The sequence below is a fragment of the Odocoileus virginianus genome, unplaced genomic scaffold (assembly GCF_023699985.2).
Source record: "Odocoileus virginianus isolate 20LAN1187 ecotype Illinois unplaced genomic scaffold, Ovbor_1.2 Unplaced_Contig_5, whole genome shotgun sequence".
Lineage (NCBI taxonomy): Eukaryota > Metazoa > Chordata > Mammalia > Artiodactyla > Cervidae > Odocoileus > Odocoileus virginianus.
In genome coordinates this window covers 783,960-798,017 of record NW_027224322.1, presented here as the reverse complement: position 1 = coordinate 798,017, position 14,058 = coordinate 783,960, and positions in this window count along the sequence as shown.

Genomic DNA, 14,058 nt, shown 5'->3' with positions numbered 1-14,058 from the left:
CTGGAATCAAGATTGCCGGGAGAAATATCAATAACCTCAGATATGCAGATGACACCACTCTTATGGCAGAAAGTGAAGAACTAAAGAGCCTCTTAATGAAAGTGAAAGAGGAGAGTGAAAAAGTTGGCTTAAAGTTCAACATTCAGAAAACTAAGATCATGGCATCTGGTCCCATCACTTCATGGCAAATAGATGGGGAAACAGTGGAAACAGTGGCTAACTTTATTTTTCTGGGCTCCAAAATCACTGCAGATGGTGATTGCAGCCATGAAATTAAAAGACACTTACTTCTTGGAAGGAAAGTTCTGACCAACTTAGCATATTAAAAAGCAAAGACATTACTTTGTCAAACAAAGGTCTCTAGTCAAGGCTATGGTTTTTCCAGTAGTCATGTATGGATGTGAGAGTTGGACTATAAAGAAAGCTGAGTGCTGAAGAATTGATGCTTTTGAACTGTGGTGTTGGAGAAGACTTTTGAGAGTCCCTTGGACTGCAAGGAGATCCAACCAGTCCATCCTAAAGGAAATCAGTCCTGAGTGTTCATTGGAAGGACTGATGTTGAAGCTGAAGCTCCAATACTTTGGCCTCCTGATGGGAAGAGTTGACCCCTGATGCTGGGAAAGATTGAGGGCAGGAGGAGAAGGGGACGACAGAGGATGAGATGGTTGGATGGCATCATTGACTCGATGGACATGGGTTTGGGTGGACTCCGGGAGTTGGTGATGGACAGGGAGGCCTGGCGTGCTGCAGTTCATGGGGTCACAAAGGAGTCAGACACGACTGAGTGACTGAACTGAACTGAACTGCCATGATCTTCATTTTTGAATGTTGAGTTTTAAGCCAGCTTTTTCACTCTCCTCTTTCACTTTCATCAAGAGGCTCCTTAGTTCCTCTTTGCTTTCTGCCATAAGGGTGGTGTCATCTGCATATCTGAGGTTACTGATATTTCTCCTGGCAATCTTGATTCCAGCTTGTGCTTCATCCAGCCCAGCGTTTCTCATGATGTACTCTGCATATAAGTTAAACAAGTAGGGTGACAATACACAGGTTTGACATACTCTTTTCCCAATTTTTAACCAGTCCTGTTCTGAATAGTCTGACAATTAATTTTAAACCCTTGAAAATATACCCATGATCCCTCATACACCTCAGGATGTCTACTATGAAAAAATCAGAAAAACAATGTGTTGATATGGACGGGGAGAATTCAGAATTTTGTCTGCTGTTGGTAGGAATGTAAAATGGTGCAACCACTGTGGGAAATGGCATAAAAGTTCCTCAAAAAGGTTAAAAGTAGGACTTCCAGATGATCCAGCAATTCTACTTCTGAATATATACCCCAAAGATTTGAAACCAGGAGTTCAAAGAGAGATTTGCACATTCGTGTTCCTAGCAGCATTATTCGCAGTAGCACAAAAGGTGAGGGTAGCCCAAGGGATCCATTGACTAATGAATGAAAAAGCCAAGTGGTCCATCCATACAACAGGATATCACTCAGCCTTAAAAAGAAAGCCAATTCTGATACGCATGTGGATGAACCTTGAGGATGTGACATGAAGTGACTTAAACCGTCACAAAAGGGTAGATCCTGTGTGATCTGCTTCTGTGAGGTCCCCAGAGTAGCCAGATTCACAGAGATAGAACCTAGACGATGGCTGCGAGGGGGAGGGAGGAAGGGGCTGGGGCGTCAGTGTTTAACGGGGAGTTTCAGTTCTGCAGGGTGAAGAGGGCTCTGGAAAGGGCAGTCAGGGCTGGAGAACAATGTGAATTGTGTTTCGTTCCACTGCACTGCACGTTTAAGAATGGCGAACACGGGTGGTGTAGTACAGGGAGCTCAAATCAGATGCTCTGGGACAACCGAGAGGGATGGGATGTGGGGAGGTGGGAGGGAGGTTCAAGAGGGAGGGAACACGTGTATGCCTCCAGCTGATTCACGCTGATGTAAGGCAGAAACCAGTACCACATTGTAAAGCAATTATATTCCAATTGAAAATAAGTTTAAAAAAAGAATGCTGAACATGGGACTTGCCTGGGTCCAGGGGCAAAGACTCCATGCTTTCATTGCAGGGCCACAGATCTGATCCCTGGTGCAGGAACTGAGGATCCGGCATGAGGCACGGTGCAAGCGAAAAATAGAAGAATGGGAAACATGATAAATTTTGTAGTGTTCTACCACAATCTCATAGACACAAAAGTCATTTGACCTCATATTTCCACTTCTAGTTTGTTCTTTCACCTGATTAACCTTCAGTTACAAAGATTTAGCTATAATCATGTTCTTATCAATACTATTAAAGCAAAAAGAAAAAGAAAAAAAATCAAATCTAAATGTTCAATAATAAAGAGTTAATTAGAATTCTGGATAAGCATTAAAAATAATGCTATGAAAATATATCCAGTTTTAGAAAATAATTATATATTCATATACATGGGAAAATCGGAAAAGATCTATAAAATGTTAATTACAGATTTCTCAGATTGATGTCATTTTTTCTTAATTTTGCTTAATCTGTGTTTTCTGCTTTTTTCTGTATAACTGTGTAATAGCTGAAATTTTACGAGCCAAACATTATCCTGGATAGGCTACATGGTTTCTGAAGCATTGTTATTATAACTGATATTGCTTGAGCACCAGGAATATGTCAGCTATTATCACACAGATTATCCTATTTAATCACCAAAGAATCAGGTGATATAAAGACTTCCCAGAGACTTCCCTGGTGGTCCAGTATTTCACATGCACTTCCAATGCAGGAAACACAGTTTTAATCCCTGGTCAGGGAACTAAGAAATCACATGCCTCAAGGCATGGCCCAAAAAAAGGACTTTACAGTTGTAAAGTCTAAGTTAGTCTCTAATGAGATAATGCTTTGTATTACCTTATCATTTCTAAAACACTTTACCATGTGGCTTTATTGCATCTTTGACCGTACATGAAGAGGGTAAGGCAGAAAATGTCTCCATCTCACAGAAGGGAAAAAACAAGGTGCAAAGACATTTAGCAATGCATTTGACCAAGTTTACAAGGTTCACACATGCTGTAGCTGGGGCTTGAAATCCTGCTTCTTTACCTCACAATATTACCATCCATTTGACAATTGGGAGACGACTTAGCGGTTAAAACTCTGGCGTCAAGTGTAGAGATGGGGAAATGTGTTGAGATGGCTGGAGGAGCGTCAGCAGAGCAGAAAAGCAGCCCCAGGCTGTCCTCGCCAGCGGAGCAGCCTCTCCATGCCTCTGTGTTTGCACCAGGGGCTGCCTTGAGACCACTTTTATATTAATTGGTTAAAAGTAGAAAATAACTTTTTAATTTCTCAGTCTCCAAAGCAAGCCACAGTGAATTGAATATATATATGCTCAGATGCTCACTCATGTCCGACTCTTTGTGATCCCATGGACTATAGCCTGCCAGGCTCCTCTGTCCTGTCTATGGGTTTCTCCCCAGGAATACTGGAGTAGGTGGCCATTTCCTCCTCGGGGGATCTTCCTGGAGGGACTGAGCCCAAGTCTCTTGCCTCTGCTGCATTGCCAGGAGGATTCCTTACCACTAGGTCCACCTGGGCAGCCCCGCAGTGGATTGCGTGGTGGCCCCAAAAGATATGCCCACCCATTGCTTGTAAGTGTGGCCTTATTTGACAAAATGGTCTTTGCAGATGCAATGAAGTCAAGGACTTCAGGATGAGATCATCCGTGAGATCATTTAGGCCCTAAATCCAGTGACAGATGCTTTCATGTGGGAAGAGAAAGGAGAAGGCACAGAGCAGAGAAGCTGATGTGAAGACAGGGGCAGAGACCGGATGAGCGCATCTACCAGCCAAGGAACGCCAGGGGTTTCCAGAAACACCCAGAAGCAAGAGGGAGCCTGGGAACGCCATCTCCCCAGGAAGCTTCAAAGAGAGCTCGACCCGGCAGATGACTTGATGCCAGACTTCTGGCCTCCAGATCCATATGAGGCTCCATCTCTGTGGTTTTCAGCCACTAAGTCTGTGATACTTTGTTATAGAGACCCTAGGAACCTGGTCCACAGGCACAGACTTGCAAACTCCCATCCAATGGGAGACTGCTCTACTGAACCCACCAGTGCTACCTGCCTGCCCACCCACTGACCCGTTGCTTCCCTCTAGTTCTCGGAGGTGACGAGGCTTCCAGAAATGACAAATGAGGATGAGTTTGCAAGGCGGGCACATGACCCACAGAAATGGGGAAGCTGCTGCAGTTTCCAAGTCCAGGGCCAGCCATCTGGGCTGAGAGACCCCAGCTGCTGGCTTCAGGTGATCAGGAAGCTGCTGATGACCCACCGTCCTGTGATGGGACCAGGACACAGAGCTTCCCAGCATGCACTGCTCCAGTGGTGGTCCTCGAGGCCAGTGGCCACAGCCCATACGCCCCCAGGTCTGCCTGTCATGAAAGCTTCAAGTGTGGGCTTAGAGGATGCCTTGCTGTGCCCCAGTTCCCTCATCTAACCCTTAACCCTCCCCTCGTTAGCACTCCTGGCCTCTCCCCTCCTTAACTTTGTCTTTTCTGGGTCCCCCACATCACCCTCATGCCGCATGGCTGTGTTCACAGGAGCTCCAAGAGCGCGGGGTCTCTTTTGCCCCCTGCCATTCCTAAGTCCCAGGACACTGCCTGACACACGGCTGCTGCTCCATTACTGAGGTGATGGGCTCAGCTTAAGTCAAAGAATCATCTAGAATCCAGGTGTCTGCCTTATTTCGGGGGAGGAGGAGTGTCAAGTATGCCCCCCAAACACACTCCACCCAGCCCCACAGGGGACAGTCCCGTGCAGGGCCGCTGTGTCCGGTCTCTCTGCGTCTCTGCCTGGAGACTTTCCGGCCGTGGGCGCTTGCTTGGTGCTAGGTAGGGCGGCCCAGGAGCACCAGGGCTTACAGCTGGGGTGGTAGAAGATGGGAGTCAGTGTGGGGACACCCCAGCCTCTGACTCTCCAGGGAACAGAGGACCTGGGGGCTGAGGCTCACAGTCCACACAGGACCCTGCCCGCCAACCACCCCTCCTCAGCTTTCCTCCTCCCCCGCTCCTCCCCGGGATCCCTCCCAAATGAGCCACAAATATCCATCTTACTCCTGGGGCCCATCTTTGGAGTTGTCGTCCAGTCGCTCAGTCATGTCCTACTCTTTGTGACCCCGTGGACTGCAGCACGCCAGGCCTCCCAGTCTATCACCAACTCCCGGAGCTTGCTCAAACCCATGTCCATTGAGTCAGTGATGCCATCCAACCATCTCATCCTCTGTCATCCCCTTCTCCTCCCCACCCTCAGTCTTTCCCAGCATCAGCATCTTTTCCAATGAGTCAGTTCTTCACATCAGGTGGCCAAAGTATTGGAGTTTCAGCTTCAGCATCAGTCCTTCCAATGAATATTCAGAATTGATTTCCTTTCAGATTGACTGGTTTGATCTCCTTGCAGTCCAAGGGACTCTCAAGAGTCTTCTCCAACACCACAGTTCGAAAGCATCAATTCTTCGGCACTCAGCTTTCTTTTTTATGGTCCAACTCTCACATCCATACATGACTACTGGAAAAACCATAGGTTTGACTAGATGGACCTTTGTCAACAAAGTGATGTCTCTGCTTTTTAATATGCTATCTAGGTTGGTCATAACTTTTCTTCCAAGGAACAAGTGTCTTTTAATTTCATGGCTGCAGCCACCATCTGCAGTGATTTTGGAGACTAATAAAATAAAGTCCGTTGCTGTTTCTATTGCTTCATCTATTTACCATGAAGTGATGGGACCAGATGCCATGATCTTCATTTTCTGAATGTTGGGTTTTAAGCCAACTTTGGGGGTGCCATTGGTAACACAAGGTGAGGGCACCATGTCAGCCTGCTTCCACTCAACAGGACCATATGCTCTTTATAGTTCAAGGACGCACATGGGTCCTCAGTTAAGTCTGGAAACGCTTCCTCTCCAGATCACCAGACGCTTTCCTCTCTCTGGCAGTCATCTAGGCCTGAATGTGCGCAGCACTAGTCCTTGCCACGCAAAACAGCCATTCGGAACACGTTCTTGGTGGGTGAGTCGCTAGTTCAAAGGCTGGAGACACAAGCCAGGGGCCAGTGCGCCTCCTTTTCATGTTTGACAGTTTTCACATGGACAGCTCATGGCTCCATGATCCGCCCAGGAACAGGCCTGTTCAGTCACTGCTGCACGTGGGCAGAGAGCTGGCGACTGGCAGTGAGAACTTCAGGGGTTGACTCCCTTCCAGCTGGGAACTGTGTCATCAAAGCAGGAGTGCTGCTGGGGACCACCTTGCACCCACATGTGGGAGGTGACCGTGCCTGCCGGGCGTCAGCGCCTCTCGGGCCAGCCATGCCTCCCCCAAGCCCACCAACACGACCTGCTCCCGTGCCCTGGGGACCACCACACCACCGTCTGCTGGCACCCCCCCGCCCCGAACACTCCTGCCCGGCCCTGCCATCCAAACCACCCAAGGCCGAGATCTCCATCCGTAAGTGTGTCTTGGCCCAGAGAGCCTCAAGACTTTTCAGTCTTTCTAAAAACCAATGCTTGGCTGTCTTCAGTTTCTTGGTGGAAGAATGTTAAAGCTACAGACCAGATGGAAGCTGAGCTGATAGCATGGTGACAGGAAACAAGGAACTTTACTGAACTCAACAGTGGAACCTGGCGGTTAGACTCAGCAACCACAGAAACCAATTTCCTCCAAGGAAACGGATGGGACCGAAAAGTCACCTGCCAACTACACACGGCTCAGCAGGCAGTGGATGACAGGGCCCTTCTCGAGGGTCAGGCCAGCTGAGACCTCAAGGCAGGGAGGCCTGGCCACAGTAAGGCAGCCCCTTGGGGACCCAGGGGAAGGGCAGAAAGCCTAGGAGGGCCTTCCAAGGAGTGACATTTTATAACATTTTTTTCTAAATATAAATTAACAAGTATTTATATTATGGAAAATTTGGAATCTATAAAACTTTTAGAACACTGGTTGCATTTACAAGCTCAGGTCATGCCTTTTCATGTTGCTTTAAAACTCTTTTTAAACTACTTTTTACATTTGCATGCCATCATTCCACCAGAGCATAATTCATGCAAGCATTCTCCTCCTATTAGACAATTAGGCTATTTCCAGATGATGCTAGACCATCACTATGGACATATTTGTTTATAAATCTTGTCTCCCTTTCCCCCAAAGTATAAGTACTGAGTCAAAAGTGTGAACCCTCTTTTAAGTTTAATATTTAAAATAGCAATTTTGTTACAGAAATGACATATGATAAAATGTCAATTTATCATAAGAAAAAAATGTTTGAATCAAAAAGTACTGATGGAGTTCCAGCTTCCACTGCAGCATGCAGGAACCTGGAAGTCGTATCTCTGTCCTAATCAGAAATGAAACCTGAACAAACTGAAACATTAACAGTTCTTCTTGGATCCATCAGAGGAGTGAGGTCACAGGGGAAACCACTGCTCCCAAAATTGGAGACACTGCCAGGCAGACCCTGAGACTCACAGCTTCCCAGAGTCAAACGAATCAGCAGAAATCTCACAGAAACCAGTGCGTAGGCAGGAAAGCCTGAACTCTAGAGGGCCAGTTGCTGGAGACTCAGTTGATGCTCTCAAACTGTGGTGTTGGAGAAGACTCTTGAGAGTCCCTTGGACAGCAAGGAGATCCAACCAGTCCATCCTAAAGAAAATCAACCCTGAATATTCATTGGAAGGACTGATGCTGAAGCTAAAGCTCCAATACTTTTCCCGATGCTGGGAAAGATTGAAGGCAAAAGGATAAGGGGATGACAGAGGATGAGATGGTTGGATGGCATTGCCAATCAATGGACATGAAGTTGAGCAAATTCTGAGAGATGGTGAAGGGCAGGGCAGCCTGGCGTGCTGCAGTCCACAGGGTCGCAAAGAGTCAGACAGGACTTAGCAACCGAACAACAATAGCAACAGTGTGGACAGGTCTGAGAGTTAAAAACTCCAGGGGAATCCAGGAATAACTTTTGTGAGTTATACCTCCAGGAGCTCATCCAGCTTCTCTCGGTGAATCCTGGAGAAAAACTCCCTCATGCTGCTGACATGGGGAGGGAAGAAAGCATTTTGCAAGTGGTGAAACAATTGTACTAGTTAACCAGATCCTAAATTCCAACGGCATTTTTCACAGAAACAGACCCCAGAGGCAGCAAGTGGAGTGATGGTGCCACCAGCCAAAGAATGCTGGGAGCCACCAGAAGCTGGGAGAGACGGGAAGCAGACCGTCCCCTCCCGCCTTCAGAGGGAGAATGGCATTGCCCACACTTTGATTTCAGATACCTGGCCTCCAGAACTGGGAGAGAATAAGTCTCTGTTGTTTCAGGCTATTGGTTTGTAGCGATTTGTTACAGTGGCCACAGGAAGCCAATACATAGTAGGTGCCCAGATAGTCACAATCTTGATCTCACCACTCACTTCTTACAGCAACCGGTTGCTTCTCCATCATCCATTCACTTCTCGATCCATCCATCCATAATCCACCCATTAATATAGTGGGTTTTTTGTTTAAGCCACACTATACAGCTTGCAAAATCTTAGCTCCTCAACCAAGAATCGAACGAGGGCCCCCGGCAGTGAGCACTCCGAGTCCTAATAACTAGGCTACCAGAGAATCTCCATATACTATGTGACTCAAATTAAATTGAAAATAAGAATACATTTCCCCTTAAATGCCTCAGCAAGCTTATCATTAATTAGACTCAATAATATTTTTTTAATGTAAAATCTATAAACAATGTGGGCTTCCCAGGTGGTGCTAGTGGTAAAGAAATCTTGCCTGCCAATGCAGGAGACATAAGAGATGCAGGTTTGATCCCTGGGTCAGGAAGATCCCCTGGAGGAGGGCATGGCAACCCACTCCAGTATTCTTGCCTGGAGAATCCCATGGACAGAGACAGCCTGGCGGGCTATGGTCCATAGGGTCGCAAAGAGTCAAACACAACTGAAGCATCTGAGCACACATGCATGCACTATACACAATGCACAAACCTTATGTGTATATTTGCCGAGTCTTGACAAGTGTGCAATCCTATCACCCTTCCTAATCTTTTGCATTCCTCAAAGGCCACCTCATCCAACTTTTCCTTTCATAGATTAGCTTCAGTTATTCTAGAGTTTTATACAAATGGAACCATAGATATATACTCTTATGAATAAGGCTTCTTTCAGAAATGCAGCATAAATTTTGTATTTTCACCCACATTGTTATATGTATCAACAGTTTCTTCCTTTTTCTGCCCAGTAGTCATCCATTCATTGCGTGTATTCACACAAGAACCCAGTCTCTTATTGATATACACCTGGACTGTTCCCAATCTGGGGGTATTATCTGCAAAATGACTGGGGAATATTTGAATAAGTCTTTGGGTGAGCACAGATTGTTATTTCCCTTGGATCAACACCTAGAAGAGAATTTGGGGGTCATAGGATAAGAATATACCAGAGCTTTTTCAGGGTTACTATATCACATACATTCCCTCAGTATATTCTGGTTGCTCTCTGATCCTGACAACATTTAGCGTCACCAGTCTTTTTAATTTTAGCTTTTAGCCCTCAAGGTAAGTGTATGTGTTCACTGGTATAGAAGTCACTACACTTTTCATATTTTTACATATAGTCAGACTTTTTCTTATTCTGCTAAATATTTTTAAGGTGTGGTTTTGATTGGATGCATATTAAGTATTATCAGTATAAGTTTGCCATCATCTAGTGAATTGTTTCCCCTTCTTTCACTCACTCTTTGAAAAAGTAAGCGCTACTGCCTCCCACATTCCAGCCACAGACACGATCCCCAGCCCTGGAGACTGTGATCTAGTGATGGACACGCACAAGTCCACGGACAATGATGGGACATAAAATGCTGGTGCGGTGCAGGGTCCTGGGGAGGCCGGGGCTCTTAAACAAGACACCTGACTCTTGAGAGATTACAAAAGGTTTTGAGAAGTAGTGACAACCAAGCTAAGTCCCAAAAGATGACTACAAATTCCTCGGGACAGGCGGGTGTATAAGGATGAGGCAAGGATACAAGTGGAGAAGGGCCTCCTCCCTCCCCTGGCCAGCCTGGACTCCTGCTGCCCCCAGTCAGGAGGAGAGGAGACGGAGGGGCCTGGGAAGGTCTCCCTTGGCTGGTCCTGTCCTCCTGACCCAAGCTCAGTGCTCCTGAGGCTTACAGCTGACTCTTCTCGTTGGATGAGCTCCCTGGAGACACGCTACGATCGCATCCCTGGACCGCTCATCAGTCGTCATGGCGAAGGCAACTCTCCCTCACCCTCGGATGACGGCAGCACCTCTACCTCCTGTCTGCCGAGGACTCTCCGGGCAGCCCTCGTGGTACCTCCTGTCTGCCGAGGACTCTCCGGGCAGCCCTCGTGGACAGGATCGAGGCTGGCCCTGGGCCTGCTCTCTGTGGTTGACTCCAGAGCAGCACTCCACAGCTGACCCCTGCATGGGCTCTCTGTGGTTGACCCAGGGCCAGCCGTCTATGGTGCTGGGGTCCACACATGGTCTCTGGGCGTGTAGGTGTTTCCAGACAAAAGCCCATCCTCGGCTGCTACACCCCATCATACGACCTCTCACCCCAGGGGAGTCTGGGTCTCCCAGGCACAGAGAACCCATATCTAGTCTCCCCAGGAACATCCTGGAAGCAGCCCAGGGTCAGAATGAGATGTCCCTCAACCCTGTACCCTTCCAGGACAGGGCTCCGCAAACAGGTCTGTCCAAAGGAACCCCCTCCAACTTCCAGTCCTCCTCTTGTTGACCTCTCCTGTTGGCTGGAACAGGTGGATTTAAAGCTGGATTTAGCCTCCTTCCACCCTCTCTGCTGGCCCGCCGTGGTGGCCTCTCAGCTCCTCCGGACCACGGCCTCTGTCTCCACAGCCTCAGGTGGGAGGGTCCTGTCTTCAGATCAGGTTCACTGCTATTCCTGGCTCGCCACCTCCCCCTAACCTCTGAAATGCTTATCATCTGGGGTTGGGAAAACTCTCTTCCTGAGTCTGCTGTTAATGTGTAAGTGTGTTTACAACATCGGGTGCACAAAAACTTAGTCTTGTAAATGACAGAGACCTTGATTCACTGTACAACCTCATCCGGGAAGATTCACATGTTAATTCACCTCAAAAGCTGAATGTGGTCTCCTTCCTTCTCTCTCGCTCTGGGGGGCCTCCCTTCCCTGAGATGCGGATCTTGCACAAGCTGCTGGCAGATGGAGGACTTGGTGGGAAGGGTCATCTGATAAATGTCTTTGCAGGAATAAAGGGCCCTCTGCACACCCGCCCTGGACTGTCCCCTCCATGGCACTGGTCCAGCCACCGTCACCACTCACCTGTCTCACCTCTGCCAGCAGCTCCCCCCTGCTCTCCCTCTCCCCCCTCCCCCTGCTCTCCCTCTCCCCCCTCCCCCTGCTCTCCCTCTCCCCCTCCCCTCCCCCCTGCTCCCCCTCTGCCCCTCCCCTCCCCCTGCTCTCCCTCTCCCCCCCCCTCCCCCTGCTCTCCCTCTCCCCCTCCCCTCCCCCTGCTCTCCCTCTCCCCCTCCCCTCCCCCCTGCTCCCCCTCTGCCCCCTCCCATCCCCCTGCTCTCCCCCTCCCCTCTCCCCCTGCTCTCCCTCTCCCCCTCCCCTCCCCCCTGCTCTCCCTCTGCCCCCTCCCCTCCCCCCTGCTCTCCCTCTCCCCCTCCCCTCCCCTTGCTCTCCCTCTCCCCCTCCCCTCCCCCCTGCTCTCCCTCTGCCCCCTCCCCTCCCCCCTGCTCTCCCTCTCCCCCTCCCCTCCCCGTGCTCTCCCTCTCCCCCTCCCCTCCCCCCTGCTCTCCCTCTGCCCCCTCCCCCCTGCTCTCCCTCTGCCCCCTCCCCCTGCTCTCCCTCTGCCCCCTCCCCCTGCTCTCCCTCTTCCCCCTCCCCCTGCTCTTCCTCTCCCCCTCCCCTCCCCCCTGCTCTCCCTCTCCCCCCTCCCCCTGCTCTCCCTCTCCCCCTCCCCTCCCCCTGCTCTCCCTCTCCCCCTCCCCTCCCCCCTGCTCTCCCTCCTCCTCCCATCCCCTTCCTCATCCATGCTCTCCCCAGTGGTGGCAGAGTGGCAGTCTAGAGCTTAAGCTGAGCTGCACTGAAGGCCTTCCAAGTCTCCCGTGCTCCAGTTAGTGAACCACAGTCACTTTGCCAGGCTTGAGGCCCTCGTGATCCTACCCAGCACCCCTCCCAGCCACCCTGGGCATCTCCAGCACACAAGCACCCAGGCCTCTGCTCCTCTGGGACCTTCTCTTACCTGGTGTCCCTCTGCCTGGAGTGCTCTCTTAGTCTTATGGCTGCAGCATTTGTATGAGTTAACTTAAATGTCACCTCCTCCAGAAGGCCTGCCCTGACTACACAACCCAGGTAACATTCCCAAGGTTTTCTCAGGGTGCACATTACTTCTTCCTTTTATGGCACTTATCACAAGTTACAATTACATACTTTATGGTCTGTTTATCTGTTTATGAGATATCTCCCCCACTCTAAACTCTGTGAGGCTACAGAATGTGGTCCATAGTAAGTGCTCAATATAAGGCCTTCAGGGAGACAGTAAGTGAAGAATGAACCAATCAAGGCAATCTGGTGTCTCCGAAGCTCTCAGCAGGTGTTGTGCTTTCCAAGAAAGCCCAGGCACATGGAGGAAGAGAAAGGCCAGAGGAGAGTTGCAAGGACAAAGAGGCTGCTTCCAGACGTCTATAAGCAATGCTGCCAAGACCCCACTGCATGAAAACGTTTGTGTGTCTCTGATTATTCTTTAAAAATAAGTAACAGGACATGGAATTACTGGGTCAGATGGTACAAGCGTTCCCATAGCCTTACATAGACGGTGTCTTCTAGAGAACTGTCAGTGATAAAAGTGTGTACCTGTCCCACTAACCCTGTGGACACGGGGTGACATTGATCTTAGAGGAAGAGAAGGAGGCTCTGAGAGAGGAAAACAAAAGTAGAGAGAGACATGTAGACACAGCACATCCGGTTAAGCCAGCGCTCATGGACGTGAGAAACAAGTCTCAAGGTGGGTCTGGGGCCGCCTGCCCTGCCTGTCCCGCCCTTCTCTTTCAGCCCCTCCCCTGCTGACCCCTTCCATCTCTACTCCCAGGGACTGAAGGGGGACTCAGGGCTGGGGAAGCGTTCGTCAGGATACGGCATGTGTTCGGTGCGTTTCTAAGGGCAGATCTAGACAGCAGAAGCCTCGATGGTGATGGGGTGAAGATCCTGAGTGCGTGAGAAGGTCTGCAAGTGGAGCCGGTCCTGGGAGCAGAGATACATTACCCTCTGCCCAGTGGGCAGCCAGCAAAGATGGTGTAGATGCAGGTGAACGGGCCAGGTGGGTGATGAGGGCTTCCCACTGATAACGAGGACTTTCACACACAGTGAGGACTTCAGCTGGGCTGGAAGAACAGAAAAAGAATCTTGTTGTTGTTCAGTCACTAAGTCATATCCAAATCTTTGCGACCGACCCCATGGACTGCAGCATGCCAGGCTTCCCTGTCCTCCACTATCTCCCAGAGTTTGCTCAAGTTCATGTCCATTGAGTCAGTGATGCCATCCAACCATCTCATCCTCTGTCGCCCCTTCTCTTGCCTTCAGTCTTTCCCAGCATCAGGGTCTCTTCCCATGAGTCGAGTCTTCTTAGGAATCTGGAAAGGAAGAGGAAAGGGAGGTGAGACAGTGACAAAGTGGAAGGAAGTGAGTGACCACAGCCTGGAGCAAAGGCAGCGAAGGGTGTCCCTAAGAAGGAAAGGAGAGAAGGCCCGAGAAGGAATTAAGGAAAATATAATGTGACGCTGAGATGGAGAATTCATCTGTGCACCCTCTCCTCTCTCTGGAGCCAGCCGAACCCTGCTCAAAAGTCACTGGCATCCCAGGGTGAACCGGGCCTGAGGTCTGCCCTCAGACACTCAGGCCAGTGACCTTGAAGACAACAGGAAGGGTTCTCCGTTGCCCAGGAAAAAAAGCAGAATCGGAGCTTCTATGCTTTGAGATTAAAAGGCAAAATCTGGACTTCCCTGGTGGCTCAGTGGTAAAGAATCTGCCTGCCAATGCAGGGGACATGGGTTCGAT